Here is a 13,926-nt window from a genome sequence, read left to right as displayed (position 1 = left end):
AAAAAAGTAGATCAGGAGTTACATAGATGGAAATGATACAATCACCTCTATTAATAATAAAGCTCGTAGTCACATTAGCAATTGTAGCTTAATGAGTGGCCATAATATATCTCTAAACTCCAGAATTTGTCAGAATAATGAGCAAAGTGATGATCACAAGGAAAAAACCTAGGCTTCCCCATGTTGAGGTACTTCTGTAAAACTTACAACATGAAAAGACAGAATTAGGCAGACCAGAACTGCTTGCTTTGTCTGGGCAGCTGACTCTCAAGAGTTAGGAAAGAGGTCTCATTTGTACATGCTAGCTTCTATTCTCGAAGATAACACTGGAGGGACTTCCCTGGTGGTGCAGTGGTTAAAAGTCCGCCTGCCAATGCAGAGAATACAGGTTCAAGCCTTGGTCCAGGAATATTCCATATGCCGTGGAGCAACTAAGCCCATGTGCCACAACTACTGAACCTGCACTCTACATACTGTGAGCCACAGCTACTGAGCCTACATGCCACAACTACTGAAGCCCACGCACCTAGAGCCTGTACTCCATAATAAGAGAAGCCACTGCAATGAGAAGCCCGTGCACCAAAACAAAGAGTAGCCCCCACTTTCTGCAACTAGAGAAAAGCCAGCATGCAGCAACGAAGACCCAATGCAGCCAAAAATAAATAAATAAATTTATATATTAAAAAAAGATGAAAAAATAAAATAAAAGATGACACTGGAATCCAACAGGAGATGATGGAGTGAGAAAGTTTATTGACAAGACTAGAATTATAGCTAGTCAAAGCCTCTTGTTACAGAAACAAGAGACAGAGTGGATATCCATCTAAGACAGAGGACTAATTCCAGAGAAGAGCCTCATAAAATGTCCCAGTTTTCTAAAAGGCTTTTCTCTGGAATATCCCTAGAGGCTTTCTGTTGTGAGTTCAATTGATAGAACCTGAACAGTGAAGACAGCTTCCTCCTAGAGGTGTGAACTTCATTCTTAGACAAGCAGTCCACATCAATCCTGTGGACACCAAACTTCTTACAAGACAGGTCTCTTGCACATTATTAATTTCATCAGGTATAGTCTGAAATTGTCCCAAAAATAACCCACCAAGTTACCATTACCATAGAGGAAACTTGTTTTACTTATTTTTTAAACAATTAATTTTCTTCAATCTATAATAATGTATGTTTAGTGACGACAACTTAAATTTAGAGAAACATTAAAAGTACAAAAGTAGGGCTTCCCTGGTGGCACAGTGGTTGAGAGTCTGCATGCTGATGCAGGGCACGCGGGTTCGTGCCCTGGTCCAGGAGGATCCCACATGCTGTGGAGCGTCTGGGCCTGTGACCCATGGCCGCTGGGCCTGCACGTCCAGAGCCTGTGCTCCACAATGGGAGAGGTCACAGCAGTGATAGGCCTGCGTACCGCCAAAAAAAAAAAAAAAAAGTACAAAAGTAAAAATAAATTCTTCACCTGTAATCTGATTCCCAAAGGATGATCAAAACTAAAACATGCATCTTTTGCCGCCTTATTCCCTCCCCCCACGCCCGAAGTTTATATGCCCTCCAATCTTCTTTTCCATGCATAGATACATTTGTGAAGTGGATTTATAGACAAGATCTCCAACTCTATGTCTTCCACTAACTTTTGGGTCCAATTCATCCATCTTTTTGGAGAAAATATTTGAAAAGAAAATAGCTGAAAACTTCCCTAATATGGGAAAGGAAACTGTCAACCAAGTCCAGGAAGTGCAGACACACAGTAATCACACTGACAAAATTTAAAAACAGAAACTCTGGAGGCCAGAAGGGAGGGGCATAATATATTATAAATGATGAAATGGAAAAACCTTAACAAAGAATATTTTACACAGCAAGGCTCTCATTTACATTTGACAGAGAAATCAACAACTTTAGAGACAAGCAAAGGATGAGAATTCAGCACCACCACACCAGATTTGCAACAAATGTTAAAGGAATTTTCTAAGCAAAAAAAACAAAAAACAAAAAAGACCCACAACTAGACACAAGAAAATTACCAATGGAAAAGCTCACCAGTGAAGGCAAATACACAGTAAAGGTAGGAAATCATCCACACACAAATATGATATCAAAACCAGCAATTGGGAGAAGAAGAGAGCATAAATGCAGGATATTGGAAATACATTTGAAATTTAAAAAACAGAAACTAAAACCAGCCTTGTTTATATATAGACTGTTAAAACCTCATGGGAAATGCAAACTTCAAACCTACAATAGATACACACATAAAAAATAAAAAGGAATACAAAAACAATATGAAGTTAGTCATCAATTCACAAGAGAAGAGAATAAAAGAGGAAGGAAAGAAAAAAGACCTACAAAAATAAATCCTAAACAACTAACAAAATGGCAATAAGAATATGCATACTGATATTAGCTTAAATGTAAATGGATTAAATGCTCCAATGAAAAGACACAGTCTGGCTGAATGGATACAAAAACAAGATCCGTATACATGCTGTCTACAAAAGATCCACTTCAGAGCTAGGGACACATACAGAATGAAAGTCAGGGGATGGAAAAAGATATTCCATATAAATGAAAATCAAAAGAAAGCTAGAGTAGCAATACTTATATCAGACAAAGTAGACTTTAAAATAAAGACTGTTATAAGAGACAAGGAAGGATACTACATAATGATCAAAGGGTCAATCCAAGAAGAGGATATAAGTATCACAAATATATGTGTATCCAAAGTAGGAACACCTCAATATATAAGAGAATAACTAACAGCCATAAAGGGAGAAATCGACTGTAACACAATAATAATGGGGAACTTTAACACTCCACTGTCATTAATGGACAGATCAACTAGACAAAAAATCAGTAAGGAAAAAAAGGCCTTAAATAACACATTAAACCAGATGGATTAATTGATTTTTATAGGACATTCCATCAGAAAACAGAAGAATACACTTTCTTCTCAAGTTCACATGGAACATTCTGCAGGATAGGTCATATCTTTGGTCACAAAGCAAGCTTTGGTAAATTTAAGAAAAATGAAATCATATCAAGAACCTTTTCTGACCACAACACTATGAGACTAGACGTCAATTACAGGAAAAAAATCTGTAAAAAATACAAACACGAGGAGGCAAAACAATACGCTACTAGGTAACCAAGAGATCACTGAAGTAATCAAAGAGGTAATCAAAAAACCTAGAAACAAATGACAATGAAAACACGATGACCCAAACCCTGTGAGATGCAGCAAAACAGTTCTAAGAGGGAAGTTTATAGCAATACAATCCTACCTCATGATAAAAGAAACATCTCAAACAACCAAACATTACACCAAAAGAAATTAGAGAAAAAACAACCAAAAAAACCCCAAAGTTAACAAAATGAAAGAAATCATAAAGATCAGACCAGAAATAAGTGAAAAAGAAATGAAGGAAGCAATAACAAAGATCAATAAAGCTAAAAGCTTGTTCTTTGAGAAGATAAACAAAATTGATAAAACATTATCCAGACTCAACAAGGAAAAACAGTAGAAGACTCATCAATAGAATAAGAAATGAAAAAGGAGAAGTAACAATTGACACTGAAGAAATACAAAGGATCATGAGAGATTACTACAAGCAACTATATGCCAATAAACCAGACAACCTGGAAGAAATGGACACATTCTTAGAAAAGCACAACCTTCTGAGACTGAACAGGAAGAAATAGAAAATATAAATAGACCAATCATAAGTAATGAACTTCAAACTGAGATTAAAAATTTTCCAACAAACAAAAGCCCAGGAGCACATGACTTCACAGGCGCATTCTATCAAACATTTAGAGAAGAATTAACACCTATGCTTCTCAAACTCTTCCAAAGTATAGCAGAGGGGGGGACACTCCCAAACTCATTCTATGAGGTGACTATCACACTTATATCAACACCAGACACATATGTCACAAAGAAAGAAAACTACAGGCCAATATCACTGGTGAACATAGATGCAAAATCCTGAGCAAAATACTAGCAAATAGAATCCAACAGCACATTAAAAGAATCATACACCGTGATCAAGTGGGGTTTACACAAGGAATGCAAGGATTCTTCAATATACACAAATCAAACAATGTGATAAACCATATTAACAAATTGAAGGAAAAAATCATATGATCATCTCAACAGATGCAGAAAAAGCTTTCAATAAAACGCAACACCCATTTATATGAAAACCCTCCAGAAAGTAGGCATACAGGGAAGTTACCTCAACATAATAAAGACCATATACGACAAACCCACAGCCAACATCGTTCTCAAAGGTGAAAAACTGAAAGCATTTCCTCTAAGATCAGGAATAAGACAAGGATGCCCACTCTCAGCACTATTATTCAACACAGCTTTGAAAATTTGAGCCACGGCAATCAGAGAAGAAAAAGAAATAAAAGGAATCCAAATTGGAAAAGAAGAAGCAAAGCTGTCACTGTTTCCAGATGACATGATACTATACATAGAGAATCCTAAAGATGCTACCAGAAAAGTAGTAGAGCTAATCAATGAATTTGGCAAAGTAGCAGGATACAAAATAAAGGCACAGAAATCTCTTGCATTCCTATACACTAATGATGAAAAATCTGAAAGAGAAATCAAGGAAACACTCCCATTTACCACTGCAACAAAAATAATAAAATACCTAGGAATAAACTTACCTAAGGAGACAAAAGCCCTTTATGAAGAAAACTATAAGACACTGATGAAAGAAATTAAAGATGATACAAACAGGTGGAAAGATATACCATTTTCTTGAATTGGAAGAATCAACATTGTGAAAATGACTATACTGCTCAAAGCAATCTACAGATTCAGTGCAATCCCTTTCAAACTATGAATGGCATTTTTCACAGAACTACAACAAAAAATTTCACAGTTTGTATGAAAAAACAAAAGATCCTGAATTGCCACAGCAATCTTGAGATACAAAGATGGAGCTGGAGGAATCAGGCTCCCTGACTTCAGACTATACTACAAAGGTACAGTAATCAAGACAGTATGGTACTGGCACAAAAACCAAAATATAGAGCAATGGAACAGGATAGAAAGCCCAGAGATAAACCTGTGCACATATGGTCACCTTATCTTTGATAAAGGAGGCAAGAGTATACAGTGGAGAAAAGAAAACCTCTTCAATAAGTGGTGATGGGAACACCGGACAGCTACATGTAAAAGAATGAAATTAGACCACTCCCTAACACCATACACAAAAATAAACTCAAAATAGAATAAAGACCTAAATGTAAGGCCAGACACTATAAAACTCTTAGAGGAAAACATAGGCAGAACACTCTATGACATAAATCACAGCAAGATCCTTTTTGACCCACCTCCTAGAGAAATGGAAATAAAAAAAAATAAACAAATGGAACCTAATGAAACTTAAAAGCTTTTGCACAGCAAAGGAAACCATAAACAAGATGAAAAGGCAACCCTCAGAATTGGAGAAAATATTTGCAAATGAAGGAACTGACAAAAGATTAATCTCCAAAATATACAAGCAGCTCATGCATCTCCATATTAAAAACTCAAGCAACCTAATACAAAAATGAGCTAAAGAACTAAATAGACATTTCTCCATAGAAGACATACAGATTGCCCACCAACACATGAAAGCATGCCCAACATCACTAATCATTAGAGAAATGCAAATCAAAACTACAATGACGTATCACTTCACACCAGTCATAGTGGCCATTATCAAATCTACAAACAATAAATGCTGGAGAGAGTGTGGAGAAAAGGGATCCCTCTTGCACTGTTGATAGGTATGTAAATTGGTACGGCCACTATGGAGAACAGTATGGGGGTTCCTTAAACACTAAAAAAGAACTACCTTATGACCCAGAATTCCCACTACTGGGAATATACCCTGAGAAAACCATCATTCAAAAAGTATCATGTACCACAATGTTCATTGCAGCTCTATTTACAATAGCCAGGACATGGAAGCAACCTAAGTGTTCATCGACAGATCAGTGAATAAAGAAGATGTGGCACATATATACAATGGAATATTACTCAGCCATAAAGAAATGAAATTGAGTTATTTGTAGTGAGGTGGATGGACCTAGAGTCTGTCACACAGAGTGAAATAAGTCAGAAAGAGAAAAACAAATACTGTATGCTAACACATATATATGGAATCTGAAAAAAAAATGCTTCTGAAGAACGTAGGGGCAGGATAGGAATAAAGATGCAGACATAGAGAACGGACTTGAGGACACGGGGAGTGGGAAGGGACCGGAGTCCCCTGCATCGGCAGGCGGACTCTCAACCACTGCACCACCAGGGAAGCCCGGCGGCCTCTCTTGATGAAGAGCACAGGCTCCAGACGCGCAGGCTCAGTAGGTGTGGGTCATGGGCCTAGCTGTTCCGTGGCATGTGGGATCCTCCCAGACCAGGGCTCAAACCCGTGTCCCCTGCATTAGCAGGCAGATTCTCAACCACTGCACCACCAGGGAAGCCCTCCAGCTTTATTATTATTAGTGGTTGTATAGTATACATTTTTCTGATCCTTTTATTTTCAATCTATCTGTACATTTATATACTGTCGACCCTTGAACAATGAGGAGGTTAGGGAATTCAATCCCTCACACAGCTGAAAATTCACATATAACTTTTGACTACCCCCAAACTTAACTACTTATAGCTTACTGCTGAATGGAAATCTTAACAGTAGCAAGAGTTGATTAACACGTATTTTGTATGTTATATATACATACATATTATATATTGTATTCTTACAATAAAATAAGTTACAGAAAAGAAAATGTTATTAAGAAAATCATAAGGAAGAAAAATACATTTAAAATACCATACTATATTTATCAATACCCTAAGTTTATGGCATCTGTTTACAAGATGAATCATTTGTCTGTCAGTACCCTGCGTCAATATTGTCTTTTATGATAAAAAACAGTGTAGATGTTATACATATTATTAACACTAGACATACAAAATGAAAAGATAATGTGAAAAAGAAATTTATGTTATGTACAGGTATAACAATTCATGCACTGATGATGAAGAAACAACAATATGGTTACTTTATAGCAACCAGGTGTAATCAGTATGATTGTTTCACAGTAGCCCAGTCTATATACCAATGAATAAATTATTATAAAATTTTTTATGGCATACTGCATTATAGTCATATTCATAATACACTATTTGAAACACTGTTACATTAAAAATATAGTAGAAAATTTTTTTTAGATTTCTATCTGTGGCTGATACTACATTTTTTGATGTTGGAGTATCTTTGGTCAGCATAATGGATGAAGTGGTTCTGCTTCGATGTATCAATGAATGCATAGCCTTTGTCTCATCATACTGTATCACGTGGGAATATTTATTTCTTAGTGCTGGTACAACATATCACCAGTCCACTGGAGATTGTTGCTACATGGAAATGGATAAGATATTTATTGAGGACTAAATATGTATAAACATACACAAGACTGATTTTACCATTCCTCTGTTTCAGATGCTCATCAGCTTGAGAATGACAAAAAAGCTTTAAAGTTCTGCATAATTTGACCCTTATCTCTCTTTCCAACTTCAACTTTTGTCACAATACACTTGTTCTCTGTGTTCCAGGACCTTCTGTCAGTTGTATGACAATATCATTCTCTCTGCTCCCATGGGGCTTTTGCACATGCTATTCTCTCTTCTTCAAATCTGCCCTTGATGAACACATGCAACAGGTGAACATTTTTCATCTTTCTAACGTCAAGGTATTTCTTCAAGGAAACCTTAGATGAGTCTTTAATTATGTCAAATTTCTTTGCTCTACATTCTTTTTAGATATCATGTGTTGCTCTTTCTAGGATTAATCACAGTTGTAATATTTGTGTGATTATATGATTAATGTCTTTCTCTGCTACTAGCCTTTAAGCTCCATGACAGCATGGACCATGTCTACTTTTACTCACCATTTCATTTCCAACATTTGGGATTATTATTCAATCAATATCTGTCAGTGAATGAATGAACCAGTCCAAGAATAAACAATAAGTCTGCAAGACAGAATAATTCTTATTTTACAAATGAAAAAACTAATAGTTTAGAGAAGTGCATTATTATCCCTAAAATCATATAATTAGTAATGACACAATTGACTCCAAATGTGATTATCTGACTCTAAATCTGCACCTTTACACACAAAAAGAGATAAGCAGTAATGATAGCCATAGAAATGTATGCAGGACAGAACAAACATGAACTCAGTCTTCTAGAATCCTTAGAAAAGACATATGAGTTCTTCTTTACATATAGATACCATTTCTTAGAGGACTGACACAACTAATCTACAAGTCAACAAAGTGAAAATTGCCATCAAGACATTGTCAACTTTGGAGTACAAGTAGTAGGACAAATACAATAATACATTTTTCAAAATAGACCTTTAAACAATAAGTTCAATTCTTCTGCATTACTCCTAATTAAACTTTTAGGAATTATGAATTGACTGATCAATGGAAACGAGTTATTCACACTTATCAATGTAAATTCTTTGACACATCACTTAATTTAATTCTTTACCAGAATAGTTTTGTTTCATGTTTGGCAGTATTGATAAGCCAGCCATTTTTTCTCTTGGGCATTCCTTTGGCTCTCCATTGTCATTATAATCTAATTTAAAATAGTTCTCATGTGCTTCAATGTCTTCTACATTTCTGACTTTATTTTAATGTTCTAATGTTTAAAATTCTCTGAGTTTATGTTCATCGAACATGAAAAATTATAGTCATATATGTTACTTGTCACCATTCAAGGAGAAAACAATGGAAACATAGAATACATTTTTTTCTTACTGAATTTAGTATATTTGTGGTTGCATGACCTAAGGCTCATCCTCTTCTTCATTCATGGATTGCCTACTTTATGTAAAGCTCTTTCCTCAGCTGAACTTACTCTTCATGGTATCTATTCCTCTAAGCCTAAACACAATGTTCCGCATATCTAACAAATCCCTTTTCCCACTGACACTGTGACTTACATTGTTCACAACCCTGTTACTAAAAATACCACTTCCTTTACCTTATTTCTGTCAATTATTAGTTGAAATAGCTTCCACTACAACTATACCACCAAAGATAGGATAACATAAGAATATTGTAGTAATTCAAAATATATCAATGCACCTAATATACTATAACTGTTGATTATTCCCAGGGAGTTATTTTCTCAGTAAAACTTGATAAATTAAGTGCAGACTTACACTCTGTGTCTCTGCTCTGAGATTACAAATACCTTTGAAGTACTGAACTAAGCAGAATATAATTAGAAAGTCAGACTTCTCTTCAAATGCCCAAAAGATATTTCAGCTTCAGTTATACGCATCTCTGACTGGTTTATATTTTTACATTTTTTGTTGAACTATAGTTGGTTTACAATGTTTCATGTGTACAGAAAAGTGATTCAATACCAAATATATATATATACTTTTTCTGATTATTTTCCATTTTTTTCCATTATAGGTTATTACAAGATATTGAACATAGTTCTCTGAGCTGTAGATTAGGTCCTTGTTGTTTATCTATTTTATATATAGTAGTGTGTATCTGCTAATCCTAAACTCCTAATTTATCCCTCCCCCCTTTCCTCTTTGGTAACCATAAGATTTTTTTCTATGTTGTGAGCCTATTTATATTTTGTAAATAAGTTCATTTGTATCATGTTTTTTAGATTCCACATATAAGTGATAGCATATGATACTTGTCTTTGTCTGACTTACTTCACTTAGTATAATAATCTCTAGGTCCATCCATGCTGCTGCAAATGACATTATTTCATTATTTTTTATGGCCAGTTTCTTAATGTCTACATCTGTCAATCTTCACATTCCAAATAGAGTGATCTTTTTGAAACACAAATCTGAATTCTCCTGACCCTGCATTCTTCCCATATTCAGAACATTTGAATAATTTATCATTACTCTGAGGTGAAGCCCCAAATACTTAATATCTCACACCATGCAGTCCACTCTGGGGTCTGTCACATGATCCTTCTTCAGTTACTGAATATCTGTTACTTCCTGCCACAGGGCCTTTTCATATGATGTGTCCTCTTCTTGAAAAGTTTTGCCTTCATTGCCACCACTTGTGCATGATCTCCTTCTCTTTCTTCAGATCTAGATCAAACTTTACAATTATATATGAAGATGTATAAAAATAGCTTTATTATCCCATTACATGTTCTTACTTACTCTCAGAACACCATGCAGTGCCACAATTAATATCTAGTCCCTCCACAGGAACCATTGTCCACCACTAATTTTCCAACACCAAGAATAATGTGTGACTAATGAATAAGTTAATTAGAAAATGAATGACTAAACTTCATTGTGATGTCATTTCTATCTAGAGAGGAAACAATCTGTAGCACTCACAAATCACAAATAGATAATTGATAACTGGTATAATAAAAAGAAAAAACTAGGACAACGGAACCTCTATAATCTAATTTTATGCAACTCTAACACTTGGCTAGCTCTTCTTGGTAACTAAGCTATGTTCTCAACAGCCAGAGCATGGTAAATGGAATTCAATCCATCACAGTTTTTATGATCATGATTGAGAGTATTAATTACATGCTTTTAAATTTGCTTTTGAGGACTTCCTAGGTGTTCCAGTTGTTAAGACTCCACACTCCCAATGCAGGTAGCACAGGTTCGATCCCTTGTCAGGGAACCAAGATCTCACATACTGCAAGGTGTGGCCAAAAAAAAAAAAAATTGCTTTTGTTCCTGTAATGTACAGTGAGAATTTAGCTTTTAGCAAGTATCTGATAAGACACAGGAAGAAAAATTACTTTATATGTAGGCTTCACAGTGTAGTATAAAGAATGAAGAAAGTGCAATCCAAATTTATCTTTGACTTCTGGGTTGAAAATATATGAAGTTTCAGCTGGGGGACTAGAAACAAACCATGTTACCTGAGTTCATTTCTATAAAATGAATATATTATCTATCTGACAAAGTTATTATAACAAAATATAAAAATACTGAGGTGATAGTAAACTTTCCATTCATGGCATTTGCTGCTGTTTCTGTTGTTGGCTATTGATGTTATAATGATGATGATATGCTCCTGCTGCTGTTGATATTAGAGCTGGGTGAAACCAGAGCATCTTATCTATAGAATAAGAATATTTCAAATGTACTTGTTACCCAAAATAAACTATTTAACAGACTATCATTTTTGTATACAATTGATTGTTTTTTAATATATTTTCTACTTGGATTTATTTCTTTATGGCTGACACAATTAATCATTCTTTTAAATGAAGATTTCCTTTCCTTTTTTTCCATCAAAGACATTTTCTCTGGATTATGCAACTATTGCAACCTCACCAGTTTTCTGACTATTCAGGAAAAACAAGTGATCAACACTGAGTAGCTTAAAGAAAACCAATAATGGTCATTTAAATTAATGTTTTTAATTTGCAATCATTTACACTGCATGTTTGCAGAAACACAAAGCTTAGTTCACTGAAGGTTCATTTGGAGTCAGCAAAAATTATGTACAGGAATTCTATAGTTGTATATCATATTTTTTTCTTTTTGTGGTACACGGGCCTCTCACTGTTGTGGCCTCTCCCGTGGTGGAGCACAGGCTCCAGATGCACAGGCTCAGTGGCCATTGCTCATGGGCCCAGCCGCTCCACAGCATGTGGGATCTTCCCAGACCAGGGCACGAACCTGTGTCCCCTGAATCGGCAGGCGGACTCTCAACCACTTCACAACCAGGGAAGCCCTGTATTTCATTTAAAATGTGGAAATGGAAACAAATTTTAATATTTTCAATGAATAATTTGTTCTACCCTAAATTATAAATGTGTTAAAATACTTCTCTTAACTTGTGAATAATAGAATAGATGTTTCCTTGAAGGTAATATACCAATTGTGTATTCTTCATTTTTATTTCATAATTTTGAAGTAGGTAAATATCATCATACATATAAGTCTTAAGTGTTTTTTTTTAAAGATCTGAGAAAACCCTGTTTGATGGGAAAAATGTGGTAGTTACACTGTCAAAACCAAAGTAATAATATAAAATATAATGGGTAAAAACAATATTTATGAAATTTGATTCAAGAATGTATCCTGAAGTCAAGGGAAGATTAGGTAAGTTTTTGAAAAATTTACCCAATTAGCTATGAGGCAAAAATAAAGTCTGCTATCCCTTTTATTAGTAATAATACTCCCTTACATTTAAAAAATACTTCAGATACTCCAGATGCTTTTACATGCATTATCAAGCATGATCTCTATATCAACCCTATGAGGTAAGCAAAAGAAGCCAATATTACCTCAAAGAGGTTAAGTAGGATTTTGTAATTGGATGATAAGTGGCAGAAAACCCTCTATTTTCACTGCCAATCTAGACCTCATTCCATGCTACTCCAAATCCTCTAATATTTATTACTAATATTATACAAATTATATATATTATATAAATATATTTATATATTTTATAAGTATATAATATATAATGTTTATATATAAATTTAATTAATTTTTAATAAATATGTAAAAAATATATTTTTAAGCTGGTGGAGAAAAAAGATAAGCACAGTATTTTTGATATTTTATTTTGAGGTAGGGAATGTTAACAGTGATTTCAAATTTATCATCAAGCAAATATAGTAAAATTCACTGAAAAATGCAAATGTAATTTAAGGACCTGGATCCAAAACAGCTTTAAACTTATAATTTAATATATTTAACTTGAACTGCTCTCTACTAGTGTGGAGGCTGCCATTGCCAAGGAGAGTTCACACAGTTAAAGGGAGTGGAACCAGCTGAGACCCAAACCTCAGGGTTTCTGCTCCAGCCCCTTGGGCCCAACCCTACACATGATAAGTCAATAACTGTCACTGAGCACAGGAGAAACCCCAGCTGATACATGACTCTAGCTCTAGCACTTCCATCTCTAGCCTTACCTCCCATCAGCATGGTACCTTCCAGCACACCCCAGAGAAATATGTGACCTGCGCTCACTTCAGAGCCAGCTCTCCCACAAGAGCCACTGGATATGTGCAGACTGAATAGGGATGAATCTACACTTTGACACCACTTCAAGACTGTGATAAGTAACTCTTTCACCTAATTACTAAACTGATCTTTCAAGAAGTATTAAAGAGTCTTCTTTAAGTGAAAGAGAAAAGAAATGAGAATTTATAGGAAAGGAAAAAGCCTATTAGTAAAGGCTGTGGATTAACTACTTAAGCTAGTACAAAGATTAAAAGATAAAAACTGTAGGGACTTCCCTGGTGGTCCAGTGGTTAAGACTTCACCTTCCAATGCAGGGGGTGCAGGTTCGATTCCTGGTCAAGAAGCTAAGATCCCACATGTCTTGTGGCCAAAACAACAAAACATAAAACAGAAGCAATATTGTAACAGATTCAATAAAGACTTTAAAAAAAGGACTGGAAAAAAGGCGTAAAATCAACTATAACTACGATAAACTGTTAAGGGATAGACAGAAGATGTAAAATATGATATCAGACACACAAAGTATGGGGAAAGAGAATTTAAAAATGTAGATCTATTAGAATGTGTTTGAATTTAAGTGCCTATCAGTTTAAAACATGTGGATACAGACATAGGTCAACAATGCAAACTCCATGGTAATCACAAATAAAAGCCTACAATAAATACACAAAAAATAGAGAGAAAGGAACATAAGCATAACACTCAAAAAATCATCAAACCACAAGGGAAGAGACTAAAAGAAGAAATGAAAACAGAAAAACTGCAAAAAACAACCAGAAAACAAATAACAAAATGGCAGCAAGTAATACCTATCAATAATCACTTTAAATGTCAGTGGACTAAATGGTATAATCAAAAGACATTGGGTGACTGATTGAATTAAAAATAAGCTGATCTATAT

The sequence above is a fragment of the Delphinapterus leucas genome, chromosome 17, assembly GCF_059928025.1.
Source record: "Delphinapterus leucas isolate spDelLeu-1000000601 "Yukka" chromosome 17, BTC_Dleu_Yukka2, whole genome shotgun sequence".
Lineage (NCBI taxonomy): Eukaryota > Metazoa > Chordata > Mammalia > Artiodactyla > Monodontidae > Delphinapterus > Delphinapterus leucas.
Note: the sequence above shows the minus strand (reverse complement) of the source record.